Here is a 15,078-nt window from a genome sequence, read left to right as displayed (position 1 = left end):
GTGATATCGTGGCAGAAAAATGCCCGGTTAGCTCAGTCGGGAGAGCATGAGACTCTTAATCTCAGGGTCGTGGGTTCGAGCCCCACATTGGGCGGTTCAGCTCTTTTGGTGATACATCTTAAAGATTTCTTTCCTGTGGAAAATTCTGCAACATGCGGAAAACATTTCATTCGAAGTACACAAAAACAAATCCCATTCTTGTAGGACCACAAATGGTAGAGCGCTCACTTCGCATGTGAGATGAAGTGGAATCGATGCCTGCCTGCAAAAAGCATTCTCAATCTCCCACATCGTACCGGATGCTTGGATTAATTGCATTCTAATGATGTTTCCTAAAAACACAGGTGGTGTCAAAACTGGTGCATTAGTATAGTCCGATGAGGATGGGATTCGAACCCATGCGTGCAGAACACAATGGATTAGCAGTCCATCACCTTAACCTCTCGGTCACCTCATCTCCTTTGTGGACATGGTCTTGTTGACTCAAAATGACACATCTTAGTTAGTGTTTTGGTGTTGCAGAAATTGTGGCAGCCTTCCTGTGCAGCGGGGGGATTTAACTCAAAGGCCAGAGTTTCTTGCTTTACATGCAAGAAATAGCGGGTTTGATATCCTTATTGTCGAAATGATATGTTATGGCTTTTTTGCCAACAAAAGCGTTCTCGATCTCCGACATCGTACCTTATACTTTGATTCATTGCATGCTAATAATGTTTACTAAAAATACAGGTGTGGTCAAAACTAGTGTACTCTTACATCACCACACTTCAAGTGGACAGACAATCTTGTCTTTTCAGACAATACAATTACAAAAGCAACACACACCTGCCATGACCCTGAATCGGCCGGGGTTGATGTGGCCACAACACAGAGTAGGAACCACTATACAATTACGGCTGTGAGCTATGCTTTTCTGGGCAAGAACCATAAACTCAGACTTGGAGGTGCAGATTGCTCATTTCAGCTGGTTCTTATTTGTCTGCGAGCAAAGCTTGAATTTCATGTGGGTGTTGTCCTGGCGGGAGAAACATTTTAGCTTGTGTCGGCATGGCTACCGTGACAAAAGCCCATTTTCCTTTCCAGTAAATGTGCATCAGCTGAACACTTTGCAGACCTAATGCTGTGAACATTTGTTGTACGTCACCTCCCAACTGCACTTGTCTGGTCTTAATATGTAATTGTCTGGCTGTGTTGTCGTGATCGATGTTGATGAAATCAAGAGAACAAAGTCACCCCTTTACAAACTATTTGCCAACTCACGATGTAAACAGCGATTGTGCTGAAAACTGGGATTGAACCAGGGACCTTTAGAGATTCAATCCAACGCTCTCCCAACTGAACAATTTCAGCTGCAAAGGGGGTTCTCTGCTTTTTCAGTCTGGGCTAAAAGTGGGGGAAGGGTGACGCTGTGTCTGTGCCACGTACTATGTTGCTGTGTACCTGGTCCAGTGTGTTCTCATCTTGGGTTGGAATGTCCCCATGCTGGTAAAGGGTGGGGAATACAGTCCGTTGATGAGGATAAGTGGTACAGTGGAGTTCACTGGTTGAAGTCGCCAGGTACCATAAAAATGGCAATGGGCCACGAGCGTGTTCTGAATTCCTCTTTGGCAGAATTGGCTAAATGGCCGTACAAAAAGCACCATACTTGGAGCCTGTGGTCAATGTCAACAGTTGGGCTAATTCAGTGCCGTTGAGACGGTGATTATGTACCAAGTCAGTTATGTCAGTCAGGATTTGGTCAAGGTTGTTGTGTGGTTTTGGCATGGATAAGGCTATTTATCTAAATTTAGGAGGAGTCCATGGTCTGTAAACATACTGAGGTACTCCCCCTGCTGTTGCGGAACTTGCAGGAACTTGCAAATTTTCCCACTGAGGGGTGAATAAAGGCATATCTTATCTTCTACCATAGGGTAGGCTTCTCCTTCTACTTCAAAGGGTAGGTTTTGGCAAGAAGTAGGATTCTTAATCCTACTTCTTGCCATTAATGCTTTCCCGAGTTCCAACATTTCCTTGGGAGCGAGTTTGATAACCTCGGGGTGTGGACATACTCGTTGATATGCCAACGAGGCTGGGAGGATTCCAACTATGGTCTTTTGGTTTTAGTTTTAGTCATTTAATTGAGTCGAGTCAATAGTTCCCCAAGAGAGGGTGGACATGGGTGTCTGTTCAGGGGCGGTTGCAGAGTGATCATAAATTGGAAATGTCGGGTACAAAGATGTTGCCTGAGTCGGAGACTGTAGAACTACAGATGACTGAAAGTCTCACTCCTTCTGAAACAAGGTTGTCTGTGGAATTGATCAAACATCAAGATGGCCACATCGATAAAAAAGAAAAACAAAAAATTATATCTACAGCAGAAAAAGGCCTGGTTAGCTCAGTGGGTAGAGCATGAGACTCTTACTCTCAGGGTCCTGGGTTTGAGACCCACATTGGGTGTGCATGTGAGGAAGACACTTGGTTTGTGTGCGGGGCTACACAAGCCTTTCCAGTTCCAGTTAAAAGGTAGGCACCTCAGGCGGGCATTGGTGGTTCAGTGGTAGAATTCTCGCTTGCCAAGCGGGAGGCCCGGGTCTGATTCCCGGCCAATACAGTATATCTAAGCTTTTACCCAGAGCTCATGTTGAAAAAGGACAAAGGCTCTTTTCCTGCCAAAGGGCAGAATTCAGAATGACACCTGAAAAGTAACAGACCGGACCACCTGAGAGTTAAGGTGGACAGCACTTGAGTATTTGCAACTTTCTGTCAAAAGTGGAAACTTACTGAAACCTTACTGCAGTGATGCGGATGTAGTCTCTATGCAGCAATTGGTCAGCGCGTTCGGCTGTTAACTGAGAGGTTGGTGGTTAGAGCCCACCCAGGGCCGCTCAATTGACACATGTGTTTGGCTTTGGGCTCCCTCCCTTTTATGAACATTTTTCCCCATTGGTGAACTGTTTTTGTGTCGGTGCCAGATGCACAGGATTTCCTTTTTTACTAAAGGCATCATTGTCAAGTTTGCATGCTTCGCAGGCACTATGCTTTAGTTGGTCAAATTACATGCCAAGCAAAGAGGGGCTCATTGGTTCTAATTCCAGCAGTCCTCTACTGGTATTTCCATGACTCTGGTTTTCATACTTTTTATCAGAGGTCATGTTGAAGAACAAAGACTGTTTTCTGGAGAAACGCAAGACCCCAGAATGCAATAGGTCTGCTTTGTATACTTTTCAGCAGCGGTCATTTTGAAAAGCACCCCTGGTTTACTGCCCATGAGGAGCAGCCTCGGCCACTTTAGAATGAAGGGTGACGCCACTTCAAGATGCAAGAAGCTGTCAGAAGTGGGACTCAAACCCACGCCTCATTAGAGACTGCAACCTGAATGCAGCACCAAACTTCAGGTTCAGGTTCAAACTCCTGTGACACTTTAATTACAGAAGAGACAGACAACAAAATTCAAAATTTCTCGCAGCGAGAAGAGTGAAAAAACAAACCCAGTGACATGCCGCTCCACTCTGAGGATGCCATTCATGCTCCTCTCTTTTTATTTTCTTTAGGAGGTCCCTAATACATGGTCGTGCAACTCTAAGGGGAGGGGGAAGCAAGCAGTTGCACGAGCTGTACTTGTTGTCTATGTGTGTGTGTGTATGTGAGAGCAATTACTTTTTGTGTTCTTATGTGTTCTTATCTTGGCCCATTTTGCATGATGAACAGGAACATCTTCAAGGTAGCTACTGATATTCCCAGGCACCTGCAAGATTAGTGGTGCTGGGAGTTGCTGGTCAGCGTCATGGAATGTTCCTGCTTTAAAACACTCAAGACTATTGTCTATCGTCTAAGCAAACGGATATAAGGGTGATAACTTAACACTATAATAATTGAATTTACTTTTTATTCTAACAGTTAGTCCAGATTAACAGCCTAGTTATTTGTGTCAGTCCCAGGGACCGTTTCTAGACCCTTGTGTGACACTTGTGGAGAGCCCTTGCATTCTTCCCAATTGGTAAACCCTTTGTATTGGTGCCAAATATACGGGATTCTCCCCCTGCTGACCGAATGACACACGACAAATGGCATCATCTCAGCGTTGGAGCAGTTTATGTCTAGAAGAGTAAAGGTAGCATTGCCAGGGTGACTTCCTCGGCTGGCGCTGTGGCTTAGCTGGTCAAAGTGCCTGTCTTGTAAACAGGAAATCCTGGGTTCAAATCCCAGCAGTGCCTGGCTGCTTAGTCCGTGAAACTTTGGCAGCTGATTTCTGACCCACGTACCTCTTTTTGTCACTTGCCCTTCAAAAACGAGTCAATGGTGCATCCACAGCTGACATGATTGTTGTGGATCCCGTTACGCCATGTTTTGTCATTCAGCGCCACTTTGCAGAGGCTCATCCACTTGATAGTTTAATTTTTTTCTCTTACAGTGTGTTCCCACGTGGCATTGGTGGTTCAGTGGTAGAATTCTCACTTGCCAAGCGGGGGCCGCGCGTGTGGTGTTGACATTTGCTGCCAGCCAATCGGGATGCAAGAGAGACGTTGGAGAAGCAGAGAGACTTCAGAGAAATGAATTCAGGTTTTCAAATCCCGTCTAAGTCATCAGTCAAGTGACTGTTTTCTTCTCCACAATATTATTGTTTTCCAATTAATCCCTATATCATTACAAACTATTCCTATCAGGCTTATATTGATACCAGTGCTTGAAATAAAATACAAAATCAATGCAATGTCATTCATTCATTTTCTACCGCTTTTCCTCACAAGGGTCGCGGGGGGTGCTGGAGCCTATCCCAGCTGTCTTCGGGCGAGAGGATCAATGCAATGTAACAAAGAATATTTATTTATCAGGGTACCACACTCAAGAACACTCTCAATAATAAAAAATAAATAATAATCTACATGTAAGCAGTTATGAATAATAAATATACGTATTGTTCACTTATTTTGCCGTCTTTGTTTCTCCTTTTCATAGAAAGGAGAAATACCCTCCCTCCAGTCTTCACTGGTCCAGTGTGGGCAGCAGTTGGAGAAGTTTGGATGGACAATCTTTTTTGGGCTCTTGGCAAATAAAACCATGAAATACACATTTGTAATTTGGTTCAAACAAGATGCAACTATGAGAACAAAGGGACACATGATTAAGTTTTTACCTGGCTTTGCTTTGGCTGAAGCTGTTGCTAATGTAATGTAACTGTTGCTAATGCTAATAGGTATACTACGGGTAATAGGTATACTGCGGCGGTCGTAAATAACGAACAATAGCGGAAGTGGCACCGCCACACCACAAACAGCCACATAAAAACATGAAAGCAGAACAGTTCAAAGACAAAATATTTTCAAGTATTTGTGCTGTTTTCTTTTACTGTAGTTTTGTCCGTCTCGTCGCTCGCTCGCTCGGAAAAAGCAATTGTGCTGTTTATTACCCAAAGTTCAACATGGATGGAGGAAAAAGCGGCCACAGCGCCACTCCTGGACAAAAGTATATTACATTCATAATGGGCTTTCGCTATAATTGGAAATGAATGGGGAATGTTTCGGTCGTTTCAGCAGACCCGGAGACCCGGGTCCGATTCCGAATGCAACAGGGCTGTTTTTATACCTTTCATCGGTGTAAAAAAGTGCAAAGACCGTTTTCGGGACCAACACATGACCTCTGAATTTGATCAGAAATGTCACACCTCTCCACCTCCACATCCATCAGTCTTCCTCCGCTTATCCAGGTCCAGGTCGCGGGGGGCAGCAGTCTTGGTAGGGAAGCCCAGATTTCCCGGTCCCCGGCCACCTCCTCCATCTCCACCGGGAGGACACCAAGGTGTTCCCAGGCCAGCTGTGAGACATAATCCCTCCAGCATGTCCTAGGTCTGCCCCGGGGCCTTTTCCCGGCTGGGTATGCCCGGAACACCTCACCAGGGAGGCGTCCGGGAGGCATCCGGACTAGATGCCCGAGCCACCTCAACTGACTCCTCTCGATGTGAAGGAGAAGCGGCTCTACTCTGAGCCCTCCCGGATGACTGAGCTCCTCACCCTATCTCTTAGGGTGAGTCCAGCTACCCTACGGAGGAAACTCATTTCAGCTGCCTGTATCCGAGATGTCATTCTTTCGGTCATGACCCAAAGCTCATGACCATAGGTGAGGGTGGGAACATAGATCGACCGGTAAATTGAGAGCTTTTTTAACCACGACGGTCTGTTACAGCGACCACATTACTGCCGAGGCTGCGCCGATCCATCTGTCGACCTCACGCTCCCACTTTCCCTCACTCGTGACCATACCTAAGATACCTAAACTCCTCCACCTGGGGTAGGACCTCATTCCCAACCCGGAGGGAGCACTCCACCCTTTTACGACTGAGAACCACGGCCTCTGATTTGGAGGTACTGAGTCTCATCCCAGACGCTTCGCACTCAGATGCAAACCGTCCCAGTAAGCGCTGAAGGTCACAGCCCGTAGAGGCCATAAGAACCACATCATCTGCAAATAAGAGAGATGAGATTTTAAGGCCCCTGAAACAGATTCCCTCAACACCTTGGCTGGTTCCGGGACTTGTTGATGAGGCTGACAGCAGACGGGAAGAAACTGTTCTTTTTATTTTTTTTTTTTTTTGTCCCGTCCAGCCATTGGGGCAGATAGTATTGTTGATCTAAATGCCCTTACATGCTAGACAGATTTGCTCTGTGTCAGGAAAGGTGTTGGCTACAACTTCCCTGTACCATGAAATTTTATTTGCCGTTATTTGATGTCTTTGTTATGCCATTTGGGACGACCGGACCGGAGCAAGAAGAAGAACAGAAAAGAAGAAGAGAGAAGAGAAAGGTGGGGTCGGGGGGGGGGGGGGGGGCAGTAGAGGGAGAGACAAAAACAGCAGCAACAAGAATTCCCAAAACAACAACAGTGACAAACAGAACAGTTAAATGTCAATGATGGCTAAGGGTCACACTGGAGATGATATCAGTGGAATGAAACAGTCCAACTTACCAGTAGCAATAGTAACAATGAAGACATGAACCATGATAGTAAACACAATTGCAACCATACAGTTACAGTAATTAAAATCTCATTGCTTGACATCATTATTACTGTAATAATAGCATACCAATACTATATAAACATCAGGGATAAGATAGTAGATTGTATAGAGAAGCACCCATGTGCTGTGAGTGCCCATATGGAGGTGTGTTGTGTATGTGAATGCGAGTGTGTGAATGTGTAATTGTCACTGAGAATGACAAAAGGAGAGAGACTGCCTTCTACCACCCAGCAAACCCCGCCCCACGCAGTCAGGTCAAGCTCCCACCGCCAGAGATCCTCCGGCCCCGTGGGTGTGGGCAAAGCCAGGGCCGACTCCCCAAGACCCGCCCCCGAAGCAACTCCCCGAAGAGACCAGCAAGAGGCCATTGAGGAGCAATCCCAACCGGCAACAGGGCGCCAGCAGGCCGGAGGAGAGCCGCACCCCCGAGACCAGCGGGAGACCATACCCTACTAGGGCAGAAGGGCATCGAAGGCCACACACCCGTGGGCACAGGGGCGCCCCTGCCGGCCGGAAGGGAGCCCGTCCACGGCCGGAGGCACCGCCTCCCGCCCCCCACACACCCCCAGGAAGCAGAACCCGGCCCGCCCCAGGTAACCCCAGGCCCGACCACCGACATAGGACCGCCCCGGCCAGGACAGAAGAGGCCCGGGCACACTGCCCCATGGAGGACCGGGCGGTTGAGATGGAACACCCTACGCCAGACCCCCGCCGAGCCCCCCCCCCCGTATATCTACATGGCCATATACCCACATACACATCCACACATATACATATATATATATACATATATATATAATTATAATAAAACTGATCATTAATTATCTAAGTATTTAAAACAATAAATACATAAAATAAACTCAGACACATGCACACCCCATCCACTCAATACACACACATGCTGTGGACGTCCCCGGGTGGGGCGTCCGGGGCATCACAGGGTGGGGGACCCAGGGGTCCCAGACCCACAACCAGGCCCCGAGCCCAGGGAGGTACGGACCGCCAAGGCATAGCACCCCCAGACTCCCCTCGACCACGGCATCAGGGCTACTGCAGTGTGGCAGACAAAGGAGCGGGCGAGGGGAGGAGGCCCGCACAAGAGCAAGTGGAGGGGGCGAGCAGGCGAGTGGTGAGGCGCTCCACTGCGCCGGCCGACATCCACCGGGCAGCTCACCCCCGTGAGGGAGAGCCATAGCTCCAAGTCACGGGGAGGCCACGCACCAGAGCCGAGGAGTTAAGACCAGCGCAAGGCCCCCGAAGGACCCCACCATCCACCGGGAGGGCCAGCCCCCCCCCCCGCCCCCAGAACCAGCAGCGCTCCGCCCACGTACCGGAGAACCATCCCCGACGAGCCCTAAGGCAAGACTGGGGATGGGCAAAGACAGGGACAGCGATGCGGCAGAGCATAGGACCAGTGGCAGCAGACACCCAAACGCCCGAAAGAGCACCGCCCCCCCAGCAGGCCCCACCCCGAGGAGCATGCTCCCCATCCCCACACGCCACCCCGGCCCCCGTACCCACGAGCAGGATCAGGTCCCCTCCCAACACACAGCCCGGTCCCCGCAGCAGCCACCACAGCGCAACAACCCCAAGCCACCACCGTAGACTTCAGGCCACCAGCAGCGCGGACCCCACTGCCTGGAGGCCGGTGAACGCCCCCCCAAGGGCACGTTGGCGCCCGCGACCCAGGACAGATCCAGGGAGGTAGCGCCAATCATGACACCAGGGCAAGCCCCGGCGTCAGCTGGTTCCAGCGGGACCCCCAGGAAGGCCAGGCAGACCAGACCAAAATATCCTGCAGCCCAGGGCACCCCGAGCGAGCCGCCAAGCCCCAGCAGCCAGCGGGCCAATCGCGGGGGTAGGCAGTAGGCTCTCCGGTCCAGCCCGCTACACCTGTGTGTGTGAAGATGGTATTGTGTAGATAGTGCAATTAAAAATAGGCCTGTCCCATAGGGCTGACCTATGTGTGTGGTGTATGTGTATGTGTGTGTGTGTGTGGAAGGAAGCTGAGCAATGGTGGGTCCCCTGCCTGCCCAGACCCCCCCCAGAACTGAGTGTCTAAGGTGCGGTTAAAATTGAAGGGTGACCAGCCAGAGGAATGCCGAGGACAAAAGGGCATCCGCAAGGAAACCCTTCGCCCCCGGCAAAACCAGTTGCAAGCCACCCCCCAAAGTCCTACATGTATGTGAGGTGGTGCAGTGCAGCAGGGAGGATCGGGGCCCCACACACGCCCACCCCGCACTACCGGCCAACCGAGCCGGGCAAGCCAGCCGCCCGGAGCAAGCCCTGGGCCACAGGACCAACCACGGGCCCCACCCAGCCCATCGTGGCGGCCAGTCCGGCCTGCCAGCTCCCCCCCGGAGGGCCCCACCAGAGATTGAGCCAGCTATGCCACCCCCGGACCACCAGGAGCCGCGGACAAACCACACGCCCCGAGGCTGCTCCTACAACCACCAGAACAGCAGGAACCGCGCCCCGGCAACACATCCGTCACCATGGCAGCCCAGGGAGTGACACCACAGAGACCGCAGGAGAACCGGGACCCGCATGGGGAAGAGCCCAACCCCACCCCCCGGGCTCGTGAGCCAAGAGTGCCAGGGCGGGACAGAGACACACACACCAGGCAGCAGAGCCCACCAGGCAGACGATACCCCAACAGCCGCAAAAAGTGAATGCCCCCCCCAGTCCCACCCTCCACCACAGCGCCCGTGAGCCACCGGCCAGCCCCACCCCCCAACCCTTGGTCGAGGCCCCCCCACGACCCAGAGCCCACCACCCCGCCCCCCAAGCAAGCCCCCCGCTAATCCCGGCCCACGCCGCGCAGAGCACCACCCCCACCGCTATCCGCCCCGCTACCCACGCACCCACAGCCAGCCCCCCACCCGCCCGCCCCACATCCACCACAACCCAGCCATCCCTCCACCGAAGGGAGGGAAGCAGGTAATGCCCCACCCCAGCACCGCACCTCCCCACCCAGAGCCCAAGCTGCACAAACGAGACCCCCCCTCCCGTATGAGCTTACCAGGCGCCCCACCCGGGGCCATACACCTACCATACACAAAAATTAAAATTGAGAATAAAAATAATAAATAAAAAAAATAAAAATAAAGTAAAGTAATTGATAATAATAATAATAATAGTAACCATAATAATAATAGTAATAATAATAACAATAATAATAATAATAACAATAATAATAATAAGGCCGCGGAGGAACCAGCGCCACCGGACGCACACAGGCCCCCCCCAGCAGCAGCAGGCGCCCACCACCCACAGGATGCGGCTCCCCGTTTACCCACCACCCCGAGGGACGGCCTGCACCACCCCCGGGACGACCACCACCACCCCACCCACGCCCCATCCCCAGATCCGGACAGCCCCCCACCAACCCCCACCAGAACCTCCAGGGGGTCAGCCCAGCAGGAAGGGACAGAGATACACGGCACCCACCCGCCCACCCCCCAGACGCCAGGGCAACCCGGCGACCAAGACCATGCCCCAAGCCAGAGGAACGAGACCGCCAGGGGCAGAGACAGGCACACTCAGCCCTTCGAGAATTACATTAAGAGATTAATTTAAGAGATTAATTATTGGAGCCCATATAGATTGAAATTCTGACAGTTGTTCTTTGGATTCAGCAGACATTCTCTCAATTGCTATATGATCTAACAGAAGATTTTTGTAAAAGGCTATGTTCAGTTTTTTTTTGGATTTCCAATTGATAAGAATGGTTTTCTTGGCAATGCTTAACGCTGTGATGAGGAGTTGTGTGTGATTTGTTTCTACGTTGACTGTAGAAAGATCACCCAACAAGCATAATACAGGTGAGGAAGGAATAGAGGTCCCAAGTGCCAAAGAAAGGTCCTCGCACACTGCTTGCCAGAAATTACTAATGGGGGCACATGCCCACATGGAGTGTAAGTAATCATGAGAGCACAAGACCCCTGGATTGTACCCGAAAATACTTTGCGCTCATCAGAGAGCAAAGTTGTTGTCCTGGTTTGCAAAGCCTCCATTGTTACGCCAGAAGGTGCCAGTCACATCCAAAACAAAGGGTTCCATGGTGTAATGGTTAGCACTCTGGACTCTGAATCCAGTTTAGGGTGATACCTATGGCTGTATTTGGCCTAGATATCGGGAGTGGGGCCCGGATTAGTATTCGCTACTTGGGAACATTTCATCAAAAAAACAAAGGAGTTTATGGAGAATGCGGGCGTTGATCCCGCTACCTCTCACATGCTAAGCGAGCGCTCTACCATTTGAGCTAATTCCCCTGCTGATGCAGTGTTGGCAGAGAAGGTCCAGTCTCAGAACTATTTTGGTTCCTTTGCTGGAGTACATCAAAGCGACACAGTCTCTGCCTTTCAGAGTGCAGACATGATGCAGTCCCTGGTTGTCTAGTGGCTGGGACTTGGTGCTCTCACCACCGCGGCCGTTGTTCGATTCCCGGTCAGGGAACTGACATTTGGTTAGGTTTTGACTGGAGATAGGATTTGTCTTGGTCCTTGGTCGAATGGTTCGGGTCATCTTTCAGCGCTGTCTGTGAACTGCTGTCACTGCACATAAAAACAATTCCAAGTCCGCCAATCGAATCCCGGTCTACCTGGTCGACGGACACGTAAACAGTGCAGGTACCCTCCTTTGTGCGGCTCCATTTCAGTGTCCTCCGTTGTCAGCGAACCTCACAAGGTCACAGTTTTTTCCTGATCAGGGCACTGTTTTGGGTTGTGCGGATGAGTGTCTGAAGCACCAGATTAAGGCTCCTTTCGCTCAGGAGCCACTGGTTGAAATCCCACAGCTGTCATTTTCCTTGTCAGGTCCATTATCCACGAGTGGAATGATTTGGTAGCAAAGGACTGTCAGATTGTACAACACAGCTGAGCACTTGGAGAAGAAGATGAATAGAGGTCTTGTTCTCCCGGACTGGTTGTTGCAACCGCAACCCTGCTCAAGGTTCAACGTGACACACAAAACAGGAACTCCCCGTCTGGGAATCGAACCGCGTAATCTTCCATGTGACAGGCGGAGATACTGGCCACTATACTAACAAGGACTGCTGCTGACTTGATGTAGTGTCGATTGGCCAAAGCGGAATTCAGAACAGGCTTGTGGCCCATGACCGTTTTTATGGTAGCTGGAGACTTCAACCAGTGAAATCCTTCCTATTTTCTGTAGCTCTTATCCTCATCAACGGACTGTATTCCCCACCCGTTACCGGCATGGGGACATTCCAACCCAAGTTGAGAACACACTGGACCAGGTACACAGCAACATACGTGGCACAGACACAGCTTCACCCTGCCCCCACTTTTACCCACGACTGAAAAAGCAGAACACCACCTGAGAAGCTGAAATACTCACTTAGGAGAACGTTAGACTGAAGTTCTAAAGGTCCCTGGTTCAAGACCGGTTTTCAGAACAATCCCTGTTTAGGTTGTGACTTGGTAAATCATTTGAAAAGGCTTATTGGCTGGCTGAAAGGACCTTAACTTCATTCTTCAAAAGGCCAGACATCCAGCCATCCAGACAATGTTAGAGGAGGTTACAAACCATTGACTCCAAGGGCACAAGTTGAGTCCACCGAGATATCAAAGTGACCCCGAGGGTGGCTAAGGTGTTTCTTTCAAGCCGCGATTGTGATGTCTTGTTTTGTTGAAGAAAAGCCCATTATTTCTGGAACAATTTTCCCTACAAAGGAGAAATCTTTGTCCATTTGGACAATTGTCAATCTGCCCCCACTTTGGACACATCGTCGTGTTTCATTGTTTGGCAACTGCTTTGTGACTTCACCAGTCCCCTTAAAAGCCCTATCCTTCAGGTTTCCATAGTGTAGTGGTTATCACGTTTGCCTCACACGCAAAAGGTCCCCAGTTCGAAACTGGGTGGAAAAATGGCCTTTCAAGACCTCCTTTTACAAAAAAATCAAGATGACAAATGGGAACAAGGATATTTGCTTGATGTCTGAAGGTGTGTACACGAGCATCCATCCCCAGTTTGGACACACAATCCATATTTCCCGGATGACTGATCTACCCAAGATGGCGCCGCGGACGGCTGCCTCGGTGTGTTGGTGCGCATTGTTTTGCTTTGTTTTATGTTATAAAACTGTTTTTTGCGCCGGTACCGGGAGCTCTTTCACCAGGGAAGAGCTCATGAACATCAGGGGAGCAACACCAGAGGATTTATTTCCTAAATTCCTGCTTCCAACAGCGGAAATTTTGGATATATTGGTCAAAGGTGCGCTCACCCTTGCACACGCAGCGAAACGCCGGAGGAGAGGAAAACGGGCCGGCGCGCTCGTGCGCCTTCGTAAGCGGGGATTACGCACGTCGCTACCCGGGATATTTCTCTCTAACGTGCGTTCACTTCCCAACAAACTAGATGAACTACAACTGCTGTTGGGAAAAAACAGGGACTTCTCTTCATCTGCGGTTTTGTGCTTTATTGAGACGTGGCTCTGTGGATTAATACCGGACTCTGCGCTGGAGCTGGCTGGCTTCCAACTCCATCGCGCGGACAGAGACACGGAACTTTCCGGCAAAACCAAAGGTGGAGGAATCTGTTTCTATATCAACAGTGGTTGGTGCAACGATGTGACAGTGATCCAGCAGCACTGTTCTCCTGACCTGGAATCTTTCACCATTAACTGCAAGCCTTTTTATTCACCCCGTGAGTTCGCTTCATTCATTCTGGTTGGCATCTACATCCCGCCGCAGGCCAACGTGCAGGACGCACAGCGCATGCTCGCCGACCAGATACTGTGTGTGGAGCGGACCTACCCGGACTTCTTAGTTATTGTCCTTGGTGACTTTAACAAAGGCAACCTCACCCACGAACTCCCTAAATACAAACAGTTTATCAAATGCCCGACCAGAGAGGAGAATATTCTGGATCATTGTTACACTACAGTCAGGGATGCTTATCACGCCGTCCCCCGTGCTGCTCTGGGACTCTCTGACCACATCATGGTCCACCTGATTCCTGCGTACAGGCAGAAACTAAAGCTCTGCAAACCTGTAGTGAGGACATCAAGGAAGTGGACCAGTGAGGCTGTGGAGGATCTCCAGGCGTGTTTGGACTCCACTGACTGGGATGTGTTCAGGACTGCTACCAACAGTCTGGATGAGTACACAGAGGCTGTGACGTCCTACATCAGCTTCTGTGAGGACTGCTGCGTTCCATCACGCACCAGGGTGAGTTACAACAACGACAAACCCTGGTTCACAGCCAAACTCAAACATTTAAGGTTGGCGAAGGAGGAGACCTTCAGGAGTGGGGACATGAACAAATACAAAGAGTCAAAGTACAAGTTTAGCAAGGCGGTGAAAGAGGCTAAACGACTGTACTCTGAGAAGCTCCAACACCAATTCTCAGCTAACGACTCTGCGTCTGTCTGGAAAGGGCTCAGGCAGATCACCAACTACAAGCCTAAAGCCCCCCACTCCATCAACGATCGACGCCTAGCCAACGACCTGAACGAGTTCTACTGCCGCTTTGAAAGACAAACGGACAGTCCAGCAACCATCCCCCTCGACACCTTCCAACAGCTCCAGCTCCAGCCATCTCCACCAAGACCTGCCTTAATGGCCCTCCCTTCCCCCTCCTCAACCACCTCAGTGACGACTCTTTCCATCCACGAGAGAGACGTAAACAAACTCTTCAGGAGACAGAACCCCCGGAAAGCAGCTGGACCGGACTCTGTGTCTCCGTCCGCCTTGAAGCACTGCGCTGACCAGCTGTCTCCAGTGTTCACAGAGATTTTCAACACCTCACTGGAGACATGCCACGTGCCTGCCTGCTTCAAGACCGCAACCATCATCCCGGTTTCCAAAAAGCCAAGGACCGCAGGACTTAATGACTTCAGACCCGTCGCCCTGACCTCCGTGGTCATGAAGTCCTTTGAGCGCCTTGTGCTCTCTCACCTCAAAGTCATCACCGACCCTCTCCTAGACCCCCTGCAGTTTGCCTACAGAGCCAACAGGTCTGTAGACGATGCAGTCAACTTGGCCCTCCACTACATCCTCCAGCACCTGGACTCCGCAGGAACCTACGCTAGGATCCTGTTCGTGGACTTCAGCTCTGCATTC

At 50.6% G+C, this 15,078-nt stretch overlaps 4 non-coding genes across 4 annotated transcripts; 3 read left to right on the top strand and 1 right to left on the bottom strand.

Annotated features, from left to right (window-relative positions):
* The first annotated feature begins 21 nt into the window (after window positions 1-21).
* trnak-cuu (transfer RNA lysine (anticodon CUU)) lies at window positions 22-94 on the top strand. Its single transcript has one exon. It is a non-coding gene; the product is annotated as a tRNA-Lys (tRNA).
* A 281-nt stretch (window positions 95-375) lies between these two features.
* On the bottom strand, window positions 376-457 carry trnas-gcu (transfer RNA serine (anticodon GCU)). The gene has a single exon. It is a non-coding gene; the product is annotated as a tRNA-Ser (tRNA).
* A 3,662-nt stretch (window positions 458-4,119) lies between these two features.
* trnat-ugu (transfer RNA threonine (anticodon UGU)) lies at window positions 4,120-4,193 on the top strand. Its single transcript has one exon. It is a non-coding gene; the product is annotated as a tRNA-Thr (tRNA).
* Window positions 4,194-12,809: 8,616 nt separating this feature from the next.
* trnav-cac (transfer RNA valine (anticodon CAC)) lies at window positions 12,810-12,882 on the top strand. Its single transcript has one exon. It is a non-coding gene; the product is annotated as a tRNA-Val (tRNA).
* The last annotated feature ends 2,196 nt before the right edge of the window (window positions 12,883-15,078 follow it).

Source organism: Doryrhamphus excisus, unplaced genomic scaffold (assembly GCF_030265055.1).
Source record: "Doryrhamphus excisus isolate RoL2022-K1 unplaced genomic scaffold, RoL_Dexc_1.0 HiC_scaffold_27, whole genome shotgun sequence".
Classification (NCBI taxonomy): domain Eukaryota; kingdom Metazoa; phylum Chordata; class Actinopteri; order Syngnathiformes; family Syngnathidae; genus Doryrhamphus; species Doryrhamphus excisus.
Note: the sequence above shows the minus strand (reverse complement) of the source record. Positions and strands in the feature narration are given on the sequence as shown.